A 20,047-nucleotide genomic window follows, 5' to 3' on the forward strand; every position below is an offset into this window, starting at 1 on the left:
TCTGAATAAAACTCCAAACCTTATTGGCCATACATTCTTACTTTTCTGCCTCCCAAAATTTCCCACTTATCATCCCCAGAAGTTCTAAACCCCTATTCCTTTCCTTAACTGGGGGCGAAATATGTCCCAAACAACTCCCTTTCCCATGCACTCTCATATTTTGTGTTGCCACTGTATATATGTCAACTGAAATAATTCTTCTCCCATAAATCTATCTTATGGTGATGTAATCCTCAAACCTGCTATATAATTTAGGATGTTAAAAGGAAGCATTTTTTTTTACCTCTCAGAAAATCTGTCCCTGAGTCACATTACAGCTGAATTCCAGGTGCAGGTCTGGGGACAATAAGATGTATTTATGTAATTGCTTTCTTCCTATGAAATAAGTCATTCAAGAGGGAGAGTCATAATGTTCAGCAATAAGAGTCAAGAGGAGGGGCTGAAGTGCCTGGAGGGGAGAACTCAGTAAAACTTGGTATACAGTCAGTGCAAAATGCAAATGTTTCCACACATCTCTCTTCTTGAGCCTCCTCACTGACAGCAAAACAGGTAAGTGAACTGTAAATTCAGGCAACACAAGCAGAAAGCAGCATTAGATTCAAGTCATCAGCACTCTGTGGTATCAAGAGGTGAGATCTTTTTTCAATGAAGACATCAGTTAAAAATAAGAATATATATATATATATATATATATATATATATATATATATATATATATATTTAAATCCTATGTCTGAAATCCCAAAGAATCGGGCAGGTAGTTAGGATAGTAATGTTCCTATGTTCCATTGCTGTGAAGGGACAATGTGACCAAAGCAACTCTTATAAAAGAAAGCATTTAACTTAGGCTGGCTTACAGTTGCAGAGGTTCAGTCCTTTATTATCAAAGTAATAATAAGGTGGCACACAGGCAGCTATGGTGTTGGAAAAGTAGCTCAGAGTAGCGTCTGATCCACTAGCCAAGACAGAGACTCTAGGCTTGGCATTGGCTTTTGAATCCTTAAAGATTAGCCCCACTTGTGGTAGCTTTTCTCCTAATTCTTTCAAATAGTTTCATTATTTGGTAGCTAAGCATTCAAATATTTGAGTCTATTGGACTATTCTTACTTAAACCAACACATGACCATAATTTGATTCCATTGCAGCAGCAACACAGGCATGCCCTCAAAACCAGGCCATCAATGTCTAGATAACCAATTCAAGATGGTAAACTAAAGATATCCCCTGGGTTGAGGATTTAGCTCAGTGGTAGAGCACTTGCCTAGCAAGCACAAGGTCCTGGGTTCAGTCCCCAGCTCCGGAAAAAAAAAAGAACATCGATAAAGATACCCCCTTAACTTGTTGCTTTGTCTCTTAATGATATGCATTCATTAATTGGTATCTCTCAGCTCAAGATGTATTTTAACACCTACTACAGATAACAAACTTGGGTCTCCAAACTTCTTAGCTAGCACTTACTGGCTATAATCATTCTAGGTACAGGTTCCTGTTAACAGTTCAGGTTATTGGCTATAAACAACATAACTTTAAACAGTTATATGATTATTTTGAAGGACTGTTTTGGCATAGAAATGGAAAATAACAGAGACTAAATAGTTGGAACCATAAAGGGACATTCTCCATAGATGGGAAACTGAGACTTTGCTGATATAACCATTACTTGCTGAGGACTTTATATAGAGGGTTCTCCATTGACTAACCACAGGAAGCTGTTTATGGTGCTTGGGACCCCAGAACTGAATGCTTCTGCTTCTGTATACCACCCTCAACCCATTATCTTTTCCACATTCCTAGCTACATTAGTCTGTTAGGGATGCCATAATCTGGGTAGCTGGCTGCTCACAAATCTATGGGGAAGAAGTTTAAGACCCTGGTGTGGGCAGGATTGAGTCTTCCTGAAACTGCGAGGAGAATCTATCCTGTCCTTGTCTCCTTGGTACAGAGTTGTCTTCTCTCAGTGTTTTTGTATGTTGTTTTCCATATATATATATATATATATATATATATATATATATATATGCCCATATTTCTCTATGTGGGAGGCCAATCTAATGGCATCATTCTTTTTATTTCTAGGATTCCATGTGTGAACACTACATCTACATCACCTCTATCCCTCTCTCTCTTCTTCAAGTCCTCTGGTGTCTATTTCCAAAATTCATAATCTTTTCTTTTTAACAGCTATAGATATAGAGATCTATCATGCATAGGCACGTGTACATGCCTACATGTATACATGGCCTACTGTGTCTATTTAACTTTGCTCATATGTTCAAGTTCTCTGACATTATACTGCTCATGTTCAGGCAACCATATTGTTGAGAATTTATGGATATGTTTTCCATGCTGTGTCTGGCGGGGTATGGGGGAGGGCACATAATCTATTGACAGGCTTTTTATTCTTTTGCTTCTGGTTATTAATTACCTCTATCAAGTCAATCTCCAAATGAGATTACATTTGGAGATATAGATAGCTGACATATCAGCCAAAGAATTTTGGAGGAACATGCAATTCAACTTGTACCACCACCTCCTAAGTTTAGTGCTTTTATACATGTAGGATGTATAGTATGTGTGAGAGAGTTTGTGTGTAGTGTGTATACACACAGTACACATACATTTTAGATCTATTACTATATAAGAGAACAACACCCAAGGTAAAAAAATCTTGGTCTTAGTTAACAAGTTAGTTCTTTCTCCTGTACTGTGACCACCATTAAATTTACTTTCACCAATAGTTAGTAAATCTCTATGTAATTTATAAAACTACCAAGTGAACAGCTGTTAAAATCGAATCAGGCAAACTTATTTAGTAAAGTTGTGCTCGACAGTGAACACTGTGAATGGACTCTGAGGATGCTTCAGAAAAGTCTTATTATGTTTTCTAACTATACTGCAGGTGGCCACACTTCACTGTGATAACAACATCTTTAAGCAAAACACATCTAGACCTATTTATATATCTCATATTGTTGCCCATTTAACACAAGCTGTGTAGTATAAATGATGGAGCTGGCCTCCTAAAGAGTTTTCAATCTATTAGCATATTTTTAAAATATTGAAAACATCATGAGTCTAGCAAAAATATGATTCTACCAAAAGAAAATGTAAATTTTTCCATGAAGAATTCATTTTATATACAACGTTAAAATGTTTGTAGTGTGTTAAGAAGAATGGGTAATAAAAAGCTTAGGCTGAACACCCACTCTATCTCGAATAAGCAACCTACCAACAGTCCTTTGGTCAAAACTATACATGAGGAAGATGCCTCAATGAGTAAATCTATTTACTTATAAGCCAGAAGATTTCAGTTTGAAGTCACAGAACATACATAAAAGCTGGGCACTGTGGTACACCATTGTAATCCCAGCACTCCTACAGGAGGATGTGATACAGAGACAAGATGGTCCCTGGGAATGTGATGGTCAACTAGCTGAGCTTATGTAATCAAATAAGAAAGCTTGTCTCAGGCTGGAGAGATGGTTCAATGGGTAAGAGCACTGACTGCTCTTCCAGTGGTTCTGAGTTCAAATCCCAGCAACCACGTGGTGGCTCACAACCATCTGTAATGAGATCTGGCGCCCTCTTCTGGTGTGTTTGAAGAAAGTGACAGTGTACTCAATACATTAAAGAAAGCTTGTCTCAAACAAGGTAGAATGAGAGGACCAATACCTATGGTTGTTGTCTGACCTGCTCATGTTTGCTATGGCACATGCATGCACATACACACACACACACACACACACACACACACATATCATATGCACTTACGAATGAAATATCAATGAGGTAAGTACATTACACTATGATACAGAAAGCAAATAATATATTAAGATCATATGAATACAAGAATAACTAAAGGAATGGTTATTTGGCCCAGGAATTTTTAAAGCTTGAGGAAAATAAAGTCACTGGCTTTTAAGAAATAAAATGTTAGGTAGAGGCACCACCTGTCAGGAAAATACTGTGTGGCCATTCTAGATTCTAACAACCAACAAGTCCTGAATAGGCAGCATATTTTTCAAAAAGGGGATAAATAGAATCACAAGACACTACATAACATTTATCGATTTTGTAATCCGGTTACTGCCCAGACAAATCCTCAAAACGCGGTGAGAAAAATGCAAAGTTTGCTTCTCTACAAGCCTCTGTGAATCCCCTGTTCTAGCCCATTACCTCCCGGCAATGCTTTCCTTGTGGTCTCTGAGGACACAAGCCACGGGCTTCCTTTCTGGGATCCTGAAACATTACAAGGACATCTTGGGTGGTATCAAAGCCAATTTTTCAAAAGAAAAGAGAAATTACTTGGGTCAGTAATTTCAGAATGAGTTTCAAACCTTTGAGTAAACAGTCTGCCCAGCTCTAAGACGGATTTGGAGATACCCAGGGAAATATGTACACTTGTTTTGCACTGAGATCGCTGTACTTCCTGTATCCAGTCAAGCCAGAAATACCACAAGTGCAACCTTTCTCACGGTGTTTTTCCACTCCTTCCCTGGGTCTCTGCCAGAAGCTCAGAGAGAACAGAGAACAGCAATAGCAAAATCTGCGCCCTTTCCAGGAACTTTGTCAGAGGAATACGACATACTACCTTCCCATTAGCATCGCTAACGTTAATGAGAATGGAAACGGCCCTCGTTGTTGCTGCTAGTGTTCCACAGATGAGTATAGCAGGAAAACGGTCACAGCAGAGACACCGTAACTTCTCAAGCTATTTTGGAAGATTCACACAACTGAATATGAAGTGAGTGTCGGAGGTGGAAGGTCGGGCATGACACAAGTAGCTTATCTCAAGTAATCCCCAAGCTGAGAAAAGAGACCCCTGAGTCCCAGGTTCATTTAGACCATTTTCAACTACTCCATTTAGCTCCCTTCTCGGTTCTTGGTAGTAGCCATAAAAAGCACATGTGCGAATCAGAGCCCGCTGCTCCACTGGCTTTTGAGTCCTTGTCTCTGTTTTTCCTATTAGATATCCTCCTAGTCTATTTCATGATGCTATAACAAAATACCACGAACTGGCTGACTATTAAAGAAAAATCATCTGCCTCCTATACTTGCAGATGTTGACATGTTCAGGACTGTGGGACTGCCTCTGGCAACATCCGAACATGGCAGAAGGCATCATGTGGAAAGAAGGGTACTGTGGGAGCTCAGGCTTTCTCTCTTTTTATCAATACACTGATCACACTGAAAAAGCTCTACCTTCATGACTTCTCCCAAACCTAATTGCCTTCCACAGTCCCCTCATCTATATTCCATACTTATCATGCATTTGGAGATTAAGTTTCCAGCACACACACACACACACACACACACACACACACACACAGAGAGAGAGAGAGAGAGAGAGAGAGAGAGAGAGAGAGAGAGTTTGAGCAGTACTCACTGAAAGCAATATAAATTCTAAACGCTAAGAGCTAACACAGGATGTGGCTACATTCTGTATAAGAAACTAGCAGCTATAATGGTCTAACATGAATCATATGGTTACACATGTGCAGATGGGGCATGGTGACAGTGTCTGGGGTAGCAGAACCACCTTTCTCTATTATCTTGAATGGTCATGAAATCATCATGGACTTGGACATTTCTTTTTAAGTTATGGTTTTTAAATCTTTAAATCTTAAATGTCCCCCCAAAGGATCATGTTTTGAAGGCTTGGCTGCCAGCCCTATGTTGCTACTAAAAAGTATTATAGAATTTAGAGGGAGCACATGGTAAAAAGAAGTAAGACAAGTAGAAATGGAACTTTTTAAGGAATGTTATATAGTGGAACCACAGTTTTCTAAGTCTTTTTCTCTCCATCTGGATCTTCTGTTCTCCCTGCTCTGTCCTTGCAGGCCATCAAAAAATAAACACGTAACTATTGTTCCAGCACAGGCTCAACCTTTCATGCCTTAGATTGCTCAAATCATAAGCCTAAGTCAATGTCTTCTTTGGAAATTGATTAGCTCAGGTATGATGTCACCATGATGGGTAAAACGAAAACATGACTTGCTTTTCAAATCTATAAGAAGCTGATGGCTAGACAAATTGGCACACAGAGAAAGCTATAGCTACTCAAGGAACTGAGGCAGGAGGATCACTTAAATCCATAAACTGAAGGTCAGGCCAGGTAACAGACACAGGCTCTGGTTTAAAAATACAAAATTACAACTGTTTTTAGAAATGAAGCCAATTTCATGAAGGAGAGATTCCTAATCACAAAGCCTGGTGTCTGTTATCATAAAGAACATTCCCGATAGATTATGTGGAATCAATCAGGATACAAATGGCATAGGTACCGTTCCTAAACATTCAGGAGTCGATCATTTTGAATCCTTTAGAGACCACACTGTGGCAGGTAAGCTGGCTGACCACTCTCCTCCTTTATCAGTGACTCAGCTTTAATGGACATTGATGGAGAATTGAAAGTCACTGTAGCCAGGAATGATTCTAGCAGATTCCTGATGTTCAAAAGAGAACCCTCATAAATGTTGCATTATGGACAATCTAGTCAACACATTTGCGTGTCGGCAAGGGAGTGGGCAGTAGGCTACTTACACACAATCTTACTAGAAAAGAGGAAGTTTTCAAATGCAAGCAAAAAACAGGGGCTGGGTTGCTGGAAAAGACCCAAGATCAGTTCTCAGCATCCACATTGGTCAGCTCATAATGACATATTACTCTAGCGCCAGTGTGTCCAATGCCTAGTTCTGGACACTACAGGCACTACACTCACACAATTGATCCTGTCCACAGGCATACATATATACATATTCTGTGAAAACCAATAAAATAAATATTAAAAAAATAAGGAACTTAAAATTCAATACATGTTTGATAGAATCCTATCACTACCTGGATTTTAAAATACCAGCTTTGAACAGAAAGGGACACTACCTGTCAGGGAAGTTCATCTATGTGCACTAAACTGAGAAAGTCACGTCCTCCCCTCCCCCCCACTAAAATCTAAAACAGATGATTAATATAGCAAAGGACTGAGTTAGATTAATTAATTTGGCTAATTTGAAATAATATGGCACTTTGACAGCATAATTTAGTCTCAGCTCAGTGATGAAAAACGGACTTTAAGAGATTCTTCCTCGAATGTTTCAGTCTTGCAATCATTTTAATTTCCTGTTGATCTAATTAGTAATTCTAATCACAGGGGGGAGGACAGAAAAAAATGTCTCAGTTCATGGTCAATAATTTTCCCCATGTGGACATTAGCACTTTCCCGTTTCTCACCAGAGGCCTGGATGCCTTCCATCTGATAATGGATGATAATGGATGGATGGGCTTTTTACACAGCTTGGCAGACTCTGGGGAGACAGTGGGCCTGGTGACTCAAAGTGTGTGAGAGTCGAACATGGTGCTTGGAATCCTACAGCGCTTCTTTCTTCCTCTCCAGAATTACCTTTTCCTGAAAGCAGGCAGCTCTACTGGTCTATAAATGGCCAAAAAGGAGTGGTTCAAGATGTTCCTCCTTGGAAGGGTGCCACTCACCCGCCTCAAAACTTTTAACCCAGAACTGTTCCTGTCTAAATGAAATGCAAGGGCAAAAAATAGAGCAAAGACTGCAGGAAAGGGCACCCAGAGACTGCCCACCTAGGTAGCCATCCCACACACGGTCACCAAACCCAGACACTGTTGCTGATGCCAAGAGCTGCTTGCAGACAGGGGCTGTGTATGGCTGTCCTCTGAGAGGCTTTGCTAGCCCTGACTGTGACAGATGCAGACACTCACAGACAACCACTGGACTGAGCCCAGGGACCCCAATAGAAAAGTGAAGGAGGGAGTGAAGGAGCCGAAGGGGACTGCAACCCCATAGTAAGAAAAACAATATCAATTAACTGGACACCTTAGAGTTCCCAGGGACTAAACCACTAACCAAAAGACTATACATGGGTGGGTCCATGGCTCCAGTTACATATATAGGAGAGGATGGCCTTATCTGGCATCAATGGGAGGGGAGGCACTTGGTCCTGTGGAGGATTGTTACCCCAGGGAAAGGTGATACTTGAGGGGTGGGTGGGTGGGAGAGCAACCTCTTACAGGCAAGGGGAGAAGGGAGAGGATGGGGATTTGTGGAGGGGAGATTGGGGAGGGAGAGCAAATTTGTTATGCAACTTAATAAAATAATCAATGAAAAAGGAATTTTTTCCTTGACTATATGAAAAATTATTGGAGATACAGCAAGCTTATGAAGATGGGAGGCAAGTCAGTGAAATCATGCCAATCTTCCAGATGCAAGGAACAGATGACCCACCATACAGGGCCCTGTCCTTAGGATTCAAGTCGTGACTGCAGGGAACGATGACTAAGCTGAACTAAGAAGGTGGCAGTTATTAAAGGGAGAAATTGGGCCATAAATATCAATCAGCATCACCTGACAAATGTGTGGCAGAAAGGAGGGGATGGAACAAGGTTTTCCTGAGACACTGTGGGGAGGCAGCCTGCTGAAGTTGGTCTACTTGACAGAATGGTCATGAGCCCATCCTCTCCAAAAGTGACAGTAGCCCAGCCTACCAGAAAAAGCCTGAATGCCCAGCACCTATTTTCCATGATAACAGGGGCAGCTCATGGGTAATTCATTACTCTGTTATATTTGTTCCAACTTCCTATATATTTCTAAGATCAGAGAAAATTACCAATGACTTTATGAATTTTGTACAATCCTTTAGAGTTAAGTAATTCCAAGTATCACCCAATTCAAGTCAACATGAGAGCACTAAAGTACAGGCAGATGAATGGCCCCTGTGCCGGCCAATTTTGATTTGCCACTTGATTGGATTAAGAAAAGTCTAGGGCCTTAGTCAGGCAATACCTTCAAGTGTTCTGTGATGACAATCCATCCAAAACAAGTGGGCTGGTGTCTGCAGGCTGAACTATTATACTGTTACTTTTCTCAGAAGTTTAATTAACATTAAGCCCTGAGATCCAGAGTTTATAAGCACTCTAAATGACTCAGCTATTACAAATTATAAAACAGAACTGTGACCATAGGTAAGCATCCAAAAAATTAAAAAAAAACTATTCTATTGTTGAATATAGGAAAACATTTATTTCTTGGAAGAGTCCAGTTGTATTTCAAATGGATCATCATTCAAATGAGATTCAAATAAATACTGGGCATCCGCAAAGGGCATAGTTGAAACCCTGTGTCTATAGCTCCATAGTATTTGCATGTCCTGGAGTGTTTCGGCAAAAGCTCTTATACAGAGTCATGAGGAGCTTAACAGTAAATCAAGCCATCACAGACATGCTGCTTCTCATAATGGGGCATTCACTTACAGCCTACTCCTTTGTTCATGAGGGGAATGCGCAAACCCTTATTCTGAGATATCATAAGAATTAATACTTAATTCTTTAAAGAGCAAACTCTATTTAGTCCAACCTCCCTGAGATTGTAATTTCCATTTATAATTTCATTTCAATATTCCTTCTTTTCATCCCTAGTCTCTGAAACATAAAATCCTACATCTCAAATATTATTTTGTCTATCTAATTGCTCCCTCCTTTTTTGTCCTTTTTATATTTCTTCTCTTTTTCTTTCTCTACTTTCATTCCTTTCTTCCTTTCCTTGTTTTCTTCCTATCTTAATCATGAGACTCCATGACCACAACAAGTCTTATAAAGAAAAGCATTTCATTGGGACTGGCTTACAGTTCAGAGGTTTAGTCCATTATCATCATGGTGGGAAGCATGGTGGCGTGCAGACAGACATGGTACTGGAGAGGTGACTGAAAGTTCTATATTTATAGCAGGCAGCAGGAATAGTGAACCAGCCACTCACCATGGATTGAGCTTCTTAAATCCCAAAGCTCACTCCCAGTGACACATATCCTCCAACAAGGTCACATTTCCTAATCCTTTCTCATAATGTCACAATCTATGAGCCCATGAGAGCCATTTTCATTCAAACCACCTTTTCTTTTCTTTCCTTTTCTTTTCTTTTTTTTTCTTCCTTTCTTCTTTTCTTCCTTCCCTCCTTCCCTTCCCCAACCTCTCCTTCTAGTATTATAGACTGAATCCAGGGCATAACATATAGTAAGCATTTTTTATATTACTGTGCTATATTCTTAGCATTAAAAATTGAGAAAGAGTCTCACTAAGTTGCCCAGAGTGACCTTGTTTTCATTCTGTAGTCCAGAGAACTGGATCTCCCTCACTTCTCATAAACATCTTAGTAGTTGGAACTATAGGCCTGTGCCATCACATCTGGCTTGTGCTTCTACGCACATAGCCTATATTTTAATTGGTCTCTGATAAATTTTCAGGGGTTGAATCAGTGCAGCAATAAGTTAAGAATGGAACATAAGATTTCAAAACCATTCATTTACTTACAATTTCAAAAGAGGACAAAAAATTTAAGTATAGAAGAAGAATTCTGACTATAGAAGAAGACGCCTGCATTTAAGAATTACATCATTATCTCGTGTCTCTCTTAATTGTACATAACTGCCTAACATTTATTCTGCGAGAAAGTTGGTCAAGAAGCAGGCTAAAGAGCTGATTTGCAATGTAGGGAGGCCACAAAAAAAGTCAATGTCTTCTACAAGCTTTATGAGACTGGCCATTTTTAAGTCTATACAATGATATAGAGTGATCAACCTCAAGCCTCTAGACCACTAATGCCCACTGAAATGGTGCTCTGTGATGAAAATGTTTCCTCTGGGTTTTCAATGCATTCTTGGCAATGAGAGACCCAAGTTGTGGAATCTGTTGAGCTAAGAAGCAGAAGGCAGCAGAGACATTTCAATACAGAAACTCACATTTTACCAGGATTATGAGAAACCATGGTCCCAGTCTTAGGAAAAGCTTAGATACTCATAACCCCCAGGTACCTTTATTCCCTGGGTTCCAGGTAGGCAATACTTGAGTTTTCTTAGTTACAATTCCCCGAACTAGAAAAAATCAATCTTCCCCTTGAGATAACCTCTTTTTATTTTATTTTAAGAATAGGGATTCAGTCTTCCTTCAATTTTCCCATGACCAGGAAAGCAGGAACTATTAATATCATCTTATTGCTTACATTGAGAGAATTGAGGTTCAGAGAGACCATGGAGTTTTTACAATACTACACAACACCAAGAGTAACAGCTAAGCTCCAGTTTTGTAACTCAATATCTCTAATACTCATGATGACTCAATCACAAGTACATGTCTTCTAGATATGGTCTCTGTAGGGTAACAACCTTCTAGGTTGAGAACACTAGTTAATTATCCATGAGGATATTGTTCATCATAACCTTCTAGAATCACAACCATAGGCTGCGCGCACACACACATTCGTAAGTATAGATAGTCTTCTCACAAATGGCTCATTTTCACCTGATGACCCAGCATATCCTGACAATGCCATGGAGTAGATCCTAGGGATGGCATCCATTGGAGTAGATGATGAACACTCCTGCTAAGAGCTCTATGCTTGGCCATAGCATCACTCTTATACATAAGCAGCATGTGGCCCTGGATAGAAAAGTGGGGTTGTATGCCCCATTGTTCTCCCTTACCATGATACATGCCAACTGATGTAAGTCCCATGTGGTCATCCAACTTGCACAAATATTAGATGAATCAGAGAACAGATGGATACTACTGGAAGACCAGTAGAGTCCCATATTTAGAAAGATGCAAGGAATAGACAGAAAGACATGATAGTGGCAAGACTTGTGTCATTTTTCTCTTGTGTGTGGCTGTGGTATGACACTTTTTAAAAGATGGCATCATGATTATCAATACATCAATGGTTTGTTTATTTTCTGCATCATGTATTATGGTACCAGACAAGGCCTCTTTTTCTAATACCTAGCACTACTGACTGCTGAAGTGCAAAGCCAAGGATCTCTATCATATGTCAGTTCACAGGGTTGCCCCTACACAATTCAGACCCAATCACTACGTATGCAAACATCACAAGCTCTTCTACCATGGCTGTGTCCAGAGAGCTCAAGTTCCAGTCAAGCACTACTGTGTATAGTCAACACAAGCCCTACCCCATTGATTTGTTACAAATAGAGCTATATCAAATATTCTTTTAAAAAGTTTTATTGGTTATTTTATTTACTGACATTTCGAATGCTATCCCCCTTCCCAGTTTTCTCTCCACAAATGCCCTATCCCACCCCTTTTACCCCTGCCTCTAAGAGGGTGCTTCCCTACTTGCCTAACCACTCCTGTTTCAGTGCCTATTATTCCTTTACCCGGGATCATTGAACCTCCACAGGACCAAGGATCTCTCCTCCCAGTGATGCCTGATAAGGCCATCCTCTGCTACATATCCAACTGGAGCTATGGGTTCCTCCAAGTATACTCTTTTTTTGTTGTTGTTGTTGCTTTTTCCCTCTATCTTTATTAAATTGGGTATTTCTTATTTACATTTCAATTGTTATTCTCTTTCCCGGTTTCCAGGTTTCCAGGCCAACATCCTCCTAACCCCTCCTCTTCCCCTTCTTTATGGGTGTTCCCCTCCCAATCCTCCCCCAATTACTGCCCTCCCCCCAACAACTGGGTTCGGTCTTGGGAGGACCAAGGGCTTCCCCTTCCATTGGTGCCCTTACTAGTCTACTCATTACTACCTATGCAGTTGGAGCCCAGGGTCAGTCCATGTATAGTCTTTGGGTAATGGCTTAGTTAGTTGGCCTGGTTGTTCATATGGGGTCTCAAGCCCCTTCAAGCTCTTTCAGTCCTTTCTCTGATTTCTTCAATGGGGGTCCCATTCTCAGTTCAGTGGTTTGCTGCTGGTATTCACCTATGTATTTGCCATATTCTGCTGTGTCTCTCAGGAGAAATCTACATCCGGTTCCTGTCAGCCTGCACTTCTTTGCTGCATTTATCTTATCTAGTTTCGTGGCTGTCTATGTATGGGCCACACTCCGTGTGTTCTCTTTGGTTGGTGGTTTTGTCCCTGGGAGCTTTAGGGGGTGTGGTTGGTTGATATTGTTCTTCTTCTTATGGGGTTGCACACCCCTTCAGTCCCTTCAGTCCTTGCCCTATTAAGGTCCCCATGCTCAGTCCGATGTTTGGCTGTGGGCGTCTACATCTGCATTGGTCAAGCTCTGGCAGAGCCTCTCAGGGGACAGCTATAGTAGGCTCCTGTCAGCAAGCATGTCTTGGCATCAGCAATGGTGCCTGGGTTTGGTGTCTGCTGATGGGATGGATCCCTAGGTGTGGCATTTCTTGTGGATTCTATCACAATTTTCTATCATAAAAGCCAACCAAGATTTTTGGGGAAATCTTACAGATCTTTAGAGATTAATTACTTTGTGTTGTTGCCTCTATTTGGATGTGACAGCTCAAATGCACAGCTTCTGCCCCAAACAGTATTTTGGTGTCCACTGCACATCGCTCTCTCTCAACTTTACATTTTGAGTTAATTAAAATTTAGTTGCCAAGCAATGCCTAACTGTGTAGTATAGAGAAAGTTCAGTTGGGTTGAATTGCACAACCAGGCACCTCTCTACATAAGGTTACCTCAGAAGGCACTCTCAGGTCCCAACGTCTTTGGGCTTTGTTACCTAAATATTTCCAGTGGGCCAGCAGAAAGCTGTCACCCGTGAACTGTTCTAAATGTTGATCTCAGGTGGCATAAAGAAGAAATAAGAGTTTCTTAACTACATGCTTAAAAAAAAAAAAGACTGTTCTTTCTTTCAGAAATAGAGTCGGCTAGGCATATAACAACAGTTTCAGCTTACCATGATTTTGATGAATATTTTAGTGTCCTCAAAATTAAAACAAGGTAGGCAAGTGAAACTGCCAACTGTTTGTATGATTTAAATGAAACTTCAATGTAGCTCAAACATTCGCTACTGATTCTAATCAACTATAATTTTTACTGATACCTTGGTTTTACAGTAGGAAAACTTGCTTTGGTCAATTATTACCTTTCTAAAGTCTACAGAGCAAGAAGGGAAAGCCGATATAATGAATACTTGTTCCCATAAAGCCTGAACTCCTGTCAAGTCTCCCTTGGCTTTGAGCTTTTCTTTTCAAGCACTTAGAATAGACAACTGCTTTAGTCCACTGATGTTGTTCAGTAGAGCTGAGTATAGCATAAGGTAGTTGAAACTGCCAAAATTGTAAACAAGATACTCTTGAAATGAACATGTTTGCCCAGCTAGCTACTGAGAATCTACTCAGTGGAAGTTTAAAAGAGTCTTTTAGATTATAAAATAGATAATTATATAGAGATGATAGTAGGGAACACAGTTTATTGTAACTCGGGTTTTATCTTGGTATTGCCACCTCTGCCTTACATTCTCAAGAAATGAACAGTAGAGGGAATGTATGAAGCCTAACTCGAGCTAAGAAGGTGACTCTATGTATTTCTGACACACAACCCTGAGTTCTACCCCAAGGACCTAGATAAAACTAGGCATGGTAGAGCAGGATAGCATTCCCAGTACTCTAAGACAGAAGTTGAGGCTGGGAAAATCCCCAGAGGCTAACAGGCTCTCAGATACCTTGACAAAAGGACACTCTGTCTTAAGCAAAGTAAAAGGTCGCCTCTGACTTCCCATAAACATTTCATGACATCTGCATGGTTCCCTATACACTGACCCAGTACCTAACTGAGTGATGTTCTTGGAATGAAACTTTCATTATGATTGAATACTTATACCCTTGGTCTTGTCACTCAAACCACAAATATGGGAACAATGCCGTCTGCTCTATATCCCAAAACCATTTATCTCTACCTCAAAAATCTCCTTGTAAATAGTCATATTTCTCTAGTGATATATGCACATGAGTACCACCCTGTACTGCCATATTCAATGTTTCTGAAGAGCTAGTTCATGTTCCTGCTCCTACTTTGTTGCTGAAGTTATAGCTCCGTGTTTTCAGTTCATAAGGAGTATCTGACCAGGCACTCCACAAAACACAAGGAAGATGTGAGACTTACTAGAAACCAATTCTGTTAAGAAATATCTGGATGATTAACCCATTCTTCAATGGGTTAGGGTATGTTGCTGTTGTTGTTTTCATAAAATCAACCTGTTAACTTTAAATAGTCTATGATCACATTCCTGAGAAAACAAACAAATGTATTTCAAACATTAAAGGTCGCTAATTCAAGGCACCCATGAATGAATGTCATTTGTGGTTGACAAGAAATTGGAAAGAAACCTATCTGTAGAACTAGAGCTCCTATAGCTCCACTCTATGGTAGAGAAATTGAGTATATTAATTTTGTTTTATCTCCTGGGATTTGAGGTTAAATAATTTGCATATTTTTGACAGGATGGATGTTGGCTGATGGGTGGGTAGGGAGGATCTGGGAGGAGTTTGGGGAGAAGAAAACATGATCAAAATATGTTCTATGAAAAAAACATTTAATAAGAGGAGGAGTTAGAAAGTGAGTGTAATGATAGATTTTGTATTTCTGTACATCATACAACCTAAAGCACAACCTTTAGCTGCTAGAAGCTGTTAGAGTACAATGTACACTGTACATTGGCCATCCCTTAGATACTATGCAATAAAGTTCATACTGTTAGTCCTGCTGAACAGGAAGCTAGCCTAGTACCTTTGCATTCTGACCTTTTTCCTACTACATCCTTTATCTTATCAGCTACCACCTATGAGTCACTCAACAAAACAGTACAGAGGTCTTGCTCACCTTGAGGCTTAGGAGAACATTCCAGAATCTCTGGTAAGGAAGAACAGAGTCTAACCCCAAAGTTTTAAATGGTGATGGATGCTTGTGTTTAATTTTGTCAGAATTACAAGTAGAGAATTACAAGAGGGCATCTTAAGTTTCCTTCTAATACACCTCACTGCCTGTTTCTACTTGAGTTTCTCCCTAACTTCCAGAAGACACCATGCTTCTGAGAAAAGCAGCCTAGTCTTGCAGGAAATTGCCACATTTCCTGCTTCCTTTTATTAATCATTGTGTTGAAAACAGAAAATAGCAAAATAGCAAATTAAATAAATAAATAAATAAATAACCTCTCTGTTATGTCCTAGTTCAGTTCTGACCAGGACAACTTTCATTATGGAAATAAGAGGGTTGGGAAAAGTACATTGCCGTTAATTTTGATGCCCAGCTCATTTTGTTGTATTTCTGGGTTTGATGTCACCACATACTTTTACTTTTGAGGGCAGATTTTCTACAGCCATGCTTACAGAGTAAGGCCAACTCTCATATCAGCTCTGACATGGTCTATGAATCAGGAGAATATTCCAGAAGAACAAGAAGCTCCCAGGGGAATAATTGGAAGACCAACTGCATGGTCAGTCTTTAAGTCCACATGTTCCCTGGGTTATCTTTCAAAATGTAAGAAACAGTTATGTAAGAACTACAAAAGGCCAAAATGTATAGCACATAGAGTCATCCTTCTCTTGCTAAGTGATGAAATGACAAAGTGTTCTCTCCCACAATCGTGAAAGGCAAATTAGGTGTGGTTCTTTAAGGGCAGGCGAGCTGTAAACTGGCAGCGCTACTGTGACTATACACTGGGCATCTGGGCATCACCAGGGCATAACGATCTCTCTGCAGAAGAAACGCAAGCCACCCCCTCCCTTTCTAGAGAGCAGACCCGAAATCAGGTTGCAGTTGAACTCTGTTAGATGTGATAAAGAAGTGGAATGCTCACGTCACCAAGTAGGGAGGTGGCTTTCTCATCCATCAATGTTTATCCCTGAACAAAATGGCCAAACCTCAATGTATTAAAGCAGTGATGAATTTCTTTAAAAATAAAGAACTGAGGGTTGGGTCTTCTAAACTGAGATGTCTCCCAAAGTTCACCTGCTGACATTCAGCTCCTCAAAATGTGACTATGTTTAATCTATGGTTAAAACTAAATGCTGCTGTTGGCTGAGCTGAGGAAGGGTAGCTTGTAGAAGCTATAATGATTTCCAATCCCTCACTACCCATCACAGAGAAATGCTGACATTTAATGGAATGCAAACGCTTATAAACACCCATAAAACAAATATCCTTATTTTAACAGTAAGGAATCTGCCTAACGTCTGAAGTCTACTTATAAGGTGCCCCAGATTCCAGAAGAGTAGATGATAGTCATAATAGGTAATCCTGATTTCATCTCCCCCATAGGCAGAGTACCTAGACATTCCTGTCAAAACTGGAATCCTTGGTATATGCTCAGGAGTCATCCTTCCCTGAGGATTCTTGGCTGTTATGTGAATATAGGAAGCACTCAGGGGCCTTGAGTCCCCAAGGCTAGACTTCCCACCCCTTCTCCCCTGCCTACTGGTATCAGTCATGACTCCAAGAAAGATGCTTTTAAGACTGGATTTACAGTTCACAAGGCACCACTTTGGCTTATGGAATGCATAATTCATACTTCTTTCCTAAACACACAATTAAGCAGGAATGCTTACCTCATAGATGACTCTAACTCTAACTCTCACAAATATGTGATGCTTTTTGTCTTCTGAGAACACAGGATAGGAATCTAGAGTCTTTGCTTGTGAGAGACTGGGCATTAGCCACATAGGAAACCAGTGTTTTTAGTGGTGCCAACAGTTTGGCCTCAGCTAATCTCTCTTCTGCTGGTGAAACACAGTCCAGTGCCTGTAAGGGCACTAAAAGAAAGACAGCTCTTTGTAGAGTAGATTCTAACAACCACCCTAGTGGGGCCTCCCTACTGTAAAACAAAGGAAGAAGAAATACAGAATTGTCCTCTCAAAAAAAAAAATTTTAAGGTGCATAAAGTCTAGAATCCAGACCTGCCTCTTCTGATAGTTCCTACTGGCCCACTAAGGACATGAGTTCATTATATGCAAACAAAGTATCTTGGTTGTCTGGTACAGCCCTAACCAAGTACCACAGAATAGAGAAAGACAACTTAAATGACACATATCTCGTCTATCTTCTTATAATCCTGGAGCCTGGAAGACTGAGGTCAAAGTTTCAACAGGGTTAGTCCACAGTCAACTCCCTTCTCCTTGACATCTTCACACATGCTTGTCCCCCTGCGGAGCCCGTGTCTTAATCACCTCTTTTTACAAAGACGTCGGGAGCACTAAATTCAGCCTATTCCTAATAATCTCACTTGACTTCCGTCATTTTAATCCCAGAATGCTAATCTCTCTATTCCTAGTCACTTTTCTCCTTGCGTTTGGTCCAGAATGCCCAGCGCTCCCAGTTCATCTCAGTGGATCACCATCCTCTGCAAGCAGAAAGCACCCAGAGGGTGAGTTGATAATTTCACCCAAGGGATGACCTAAATAGATCATGGATGCCTTCCAATGCCAACAGGAACAGAGGTCAGCAACAGCAAGAAGCAGGCTGTAGTGCCACCTCGAGGGGGGGGGGGCAGAGGTTATTCCCACTGTAGGGTATCCAGAACCTCCTGGGGACCAAGCAACTGAATGTAGACATGAAGAGAGAAAGTGGGTAGCACTTTCTACTTAGTGGCTACTTCTGCGATTTTACTCCTGGGTATTGAAACTGATAAGAAGTTGGGAAACCTAGGACAATGGTGCACTGGCTTTGGCACAGTATAAAGAACAGAAAACCCTCACTGGCAAACATATCAAAAGTTTCCACTCACTGCCCACTATACCAGATTCTATGCTGTGTGTTCCTAAGTGTGTTCATATATGCCTGTGGTGTGCAAATGTGTATGCCTGTGTGCAATTGTATAATTTATTTGCTGGTTCCAATCTCAGAACAGGTAGACAAGTTTAAGTTTCTTATTCTGGTAGGACTTAACTGAGTGTCGCTTAGAAGTAGCAGAATCAGGATCCTACAGGGGTTGAGTCAGTCTTGCTCTGGCTCGAACCTGAGAAGACAGTAGAAAGCACCTGGATCATACACTCTGGGAGAGTGTATGAGTAACCACTGTTGGATCCTCTGCCTGTGATTTGGGCAGGATCGGTAGCTAATAATGGGAGACTTGTTTGATACAATCTAGCTCCTTTTTTTCTTCATTTGGGTCTAAGAAGTTTTATTTTATCTTACAAAGAAACTCACACTCAGAGGACACAGATCAAGTTGAAAGTGCAACAATGAGTCTGTCAGTCCTGAGCCCCAGCATAGCAGGCCTCACTGAGCAGTCCCTTCATGTAGGAGCCAAGATCAGAGATAGTAAATCTAAGCTTCTGAACTCAATCTCCTGACCCAGAGCATGAGACCACAGCGACTGCAGATCCCCCAGCCCCAGATTTTGCAACTAGAAGTTAGTTGATAGCAACCTCATCAACTAAAACTGCCTGCCAGATCCTGGGCATTAGTCACTAGTGCACTGGCCTGTGCTGTATCATACAAGAACACAGCCCCAAAACAAGGACATGAAGTTAGCCATTGTCAAATGAAGCTGGAATCTTCAGCTAACACAATATTTGCATTATGATTCAAAGCGATATTTTAAATATGAGCCTGGTCTCTTCCCCCTCTTGTTGCCTTCCTTCCTTCCCCTGCTTCTCAAACTCATCATCCTTCCTGTTTGTCCCCTTCCTCATCTTCCTTTCCTTCCTTCCCATTCTCTGTTATTCCATTCCTTCCCATAATCTTCTTCTTTTAACCTTCTTAGTCCTCTGCTTCCTCCCGCTGCTCCTTTCCCTCCTCCTTTTCTACTTCTGGAGTCATCCCACCCCTGTAAAATCACCATCTGAAATTCAAACATGGTCTCTGAGAAGCTGGCTGTAGAAACAGGGGATGCTCAGTCTCTTTCTGAAATGGAAACCATCCCACTCCATTGTGGGGATTTCAGGGATAATGTATGTCCAATAAATTCTTAAGGTGACTTGGAGCCATGTAACCTAGGGACTCTGCAGCTGCCTATTTTTCCATAAAATACATGTGTATTTTGTTGTCTTATGCATCGCTTAATCCAGTGAAGCTAGCAATCCAAACTAACTGTCACTGCACTAATGGCACAAAATAGTCCATGCAGTCACAAGGTCATAACCCACCACTATTTAATCTTAAGTTATGTGCTTTTACAAACATATACACGGTCTCAAACTTAATAAGAAAATCATGATTCTTGAATTATAGACATGCTAGTTCTGTCTCCCATGTTTAAATTTTTCTTTGTCATAGATTAGAATCAGTCATATCCAGTATCAATTTATTCATTTGTCTGTTTTTATC

Source organism: Rattus rattus, chromosome 14 (genome assembly GCF_011064425.1).
Source record: "Rattus rattus isolate New Zealand chromosome 14, Rrattus_CSIRO_v1, whole genome shotgun sequence".
NCBI classification, from domain to species: domain Eukaryota; kingdom Metazoa; phylum Chordata; class Mammalia; order Rodentia; family Muridae; genus Rattus; species Rattus rattus.